Below are 3,573 nucleotides of genomic sequence, written 5' to 3'. Positions count from 1 at the left end.
ATAAATGAAAGTGTATTTATATTTTTATTTATATATAAATTCCTTTAAAATGTCTCTAACGTCACAACTCACAAGACAATCCATCTCAAACTCTCACTCAAATGAAAAGATCCAGATAAATTAAAGTTATTGCTAACCATTTATTTTTTTAACTGTAATTCTCTTTATTAACTTGATGCAACAAATTATTTATATTAATAAAAACAAATGTTCATTAAAAGATTTGATTCCAACTTGGGAATAGATGATGATGAGAGCATGAATCCAACTTACGCATACTTTATTTATACATCTACATATTTTATTTATTTTTAGTTTTGTTTATAATTTTTTTTTTGTTATTTTAGTTATGGTTCATTATTTGGTTAAGGTGTTTTAGTCAATTTTTTGTTAAATATTGACAAGTTTCTCACTATATTGTTAACTATAGAGATCAAAAACAGTTTCAGCATAAATTCTCCAAGGCTTCAACGGAATACATTATAGCACAATCGTATATAAGTGAAATGTGCATTATGTATTTTGTTTCATGAGAAATATTTCTTTGCTCATATCTACTGTAACTATAATATGATATCAATTTTATAATACATAAGAAAAAAGGAAATTATATAACAAGAATAATACATACACATTTGTGTAAAATAAAAGTAAATTTTATCACAATTTATCTAAGAGTTTGATTCACGTAAAAATGCACAAAATGTGAAAAGATTAAAAAAGAAAATTAAATATTTATGATAACTATCCCTTTTCTCTCACTTTTCCATTCTTTCCCTTCTTTTTCCATCCTCCAACCAAACATAGATTAGCAATTTCACTTCATGTCCGGCCGCTACCATCCTTTTGTATATTGCTTTCCTTAGTTTTATTATTATTATTATTATTATTTTATTTTGTGTGTGTATGTGTGTGTTTTGTTTTTCTTTTTATTATTATTATTATTATTATTATTATTATATTTTTATTTTGTGTGTGTATGTGTGTGTTTTGTTTTTCTTTTTGTTTGTGTGTTTTGTTGTTTTGTTTAGTTTTGTTTGTTTGTGTGTGTGTGTGTGTGTGTGTTAATAGGCATACATGGCAATCTTGTGCGATGAATAGATAATATTCAAAATTTAATTTTACTTTATTAGGAGAAGAACTTTAAATAATTTTTTGTGAGTTGTATATTTTGTAATTGGTTAATTTCGTTGTCAAAACAAGTCCGATCGACTTGTAATTTTTCGGTTCAAAATTTTAAGATTGAAGATCGGGTGCGAATTTGAAGAAGTTCAAATGTTCATGATTTACTACACTCCGTGATAATGAGAACAATGTTTTAGAAAGGTATGCGAGTGTGTGAAAACATTTATGAAGTTTTTAAAAGTTTGAAGTATTTAGGAAATTTACATTATGTCCAGTTGATATTGATAGCCAAATCTACTACTGGTAGCCAAATCATTGGGAACCGGTAGCCAAATTTGGTACGAGTAGCAAATTGTTGAAAGCATGTCGGAAACCATTCTAACCTTCTTGAACTGGTAGCCAAAATCTTGTACTAGTTCAAGGCATCCCAAACAGTTTGGAAACTTTCTTTTCTTATTCTATTTGATTCCTATTTGGACTAAACTTTCTTCTAAGTCCTATGCACGAAATTTTCTATATTTTCAAAGAGATTAGGACATTTTAAACTCTATATAAACCTTTTTAGTCTTCTAGATTTATTAATGGCTTTAAGGAACATCAATTCTATATTTTGAAAAAGCTTTTAGAGAGAGAAAATTCAGAAAATCAAATCTAATTATTCTGAATGAATTTTTTAGAGTACACACATATATTCACGAGTGATTTAGTAGTGTTGTTCTCTATCTCATCGGAATTAGAGCTATATTGAAGATTCAGAGATTCCAAAGAAAAAATAGGATTTAATTCTTCTACATCGAGTTCAGATCTTGAAGAATAGATATAAAAGCGATCACACTTTGAAAGGGTTGAAGCATTCGAGGAGTGTTGTCTGATATACCTGCTACTTCTCTACAAAGATCAAGCATAAACCTGAGGTCAAGTTGCTGTTGGACGGGACGTCACAAAGCTAGAGGATTGTCAGCAATTGATATTTGGTAGAACGATAGGGTGTGAACCAGACTCAAAATTCAGTGTACTTTGTTTCAAATATAGTGGATCAGTTTACTTTGGACTGCATAGTACACGAGGTTTTTCCCATGCAAACAGTTGACGTATTTTATCAACTGGGGTTTCCTCGCTAAAAATCTTGATTCAATCTCTCTAACCTTAATTTGCTTTACTTTTCAGTATTTATATTTATAATTGTGTATGGTTAATTGATCAGATAATTTAATCAATCATAAATTGAGCAAGTTGACCTAATAATCAGATCTAGGTCATTAAATGAGTTAATTACAATTAAAATCAACTAATAGTTTTCGCACCCTGCATTAACACTGTTTTCGCAACTGGTATCAGAGCGGGTTGATATATTGAGTAAATCATATTTGTTAATTTATTGTTGATTTTTGCATCATGTCTAAAAATTTATCTGTTGTTGATGTGTTGCCTTTAACTCCTGTTTTTAATTATGCCACAAGCATGCAAATTGAGTAGTATAAGTTTAAAAAGGATTTTGAAAATTTGTTAGAGAAATTGAATCTTGCGGAACTTTATAGAGATATTTATAAATTAGTAGTTTTTGTATCTAACAAAAATTTAGAAGAAATTGGCCACAAAATTTTGAATCTTCTTCATAAGATTGATTTTCTGGAAAAGAAACTTAAGAAGGTAAATTTGTTTAATAAATCACTTGAACTTAAAATTGATAATTTGAGTAATGAGTTTGTTAAATCAAAACAGTCTTTTCAGAAAGTTGACTTTGACACTTGCAAAATTGATAAGTTGAAAGGAATGGTTGAGAATATTAGGAGTAACAAAGATTATTTGGCATTAATTTTAAAGGATTTGTGTTTTAAAAAATTTAAAGATATTTTTGTAAAAATTGAAACCAAACCTTTTGTTATCTATAGTTCTCCCAAACTTATTTCAACATGTCATTTTTGTAAAGAAAAAAGACATATCAAGTATAAGTGTTAGAAAAGAAAAATTGAATTAGGGAAGAAATTGAAAAATCTAGAGAATTTAATTAAAAAGAAGAGAAAGAAAAAAACTTTTGAGCCTTGTAACACTTTGTCTAGAATAATAGGGAAATCATTGCATAATGAATCTAAAATTGTTGGGTAAAGAAAGAGAATTTTAAATATCTTGCCATGCACGCAGCACTTAAAGCTCTTAGTCCATGTGGTTAGTACTTTGATAGTGGTTGCTCTAGGCATATGACTGGGAATAAAACATTGTTTACCACTCTTAAGGAATGCTCAGTTGGTACTATTACTTTTGGTGATGGTAATGCTTCTACAGTAAGTGGTAAAGGTAAGATCAAATTTCTAGGAATTGGGAAGTTAAAAAATGTTCTATATGTTAAAGGTTTAGCTGCTAATCTATTGAGTATTAGTCAAATCTGTGATGAGAAATTTCAAGTCAATTTTACTCAACAAGGTCTGTAAGTAATGAAAAAGGTGAATG

The sequence above is a fragment of the Cornus florida genome, unplaced genomic scaffold, assembly GCF_030987335.1.
Source record: "Cornus florida cultivar Cherokee Brave unplaced genomic scaffold, ASM3098733v1 CherokeeBrave_3.0.0_Hap2_Chr11, whole genome shotgun sequence".
Classification (NCBI taxonomy): Eukaryota; Viridiplantae; Streptophyta; class Magnoliopsida; order Cornales; family Cornaceae; genus Cornus; species Cornus florida.
The sequence above is the reverse complement of the archived record's forward strand: the minus strand, read 5'-3'. Positions refer to the sequence as shown.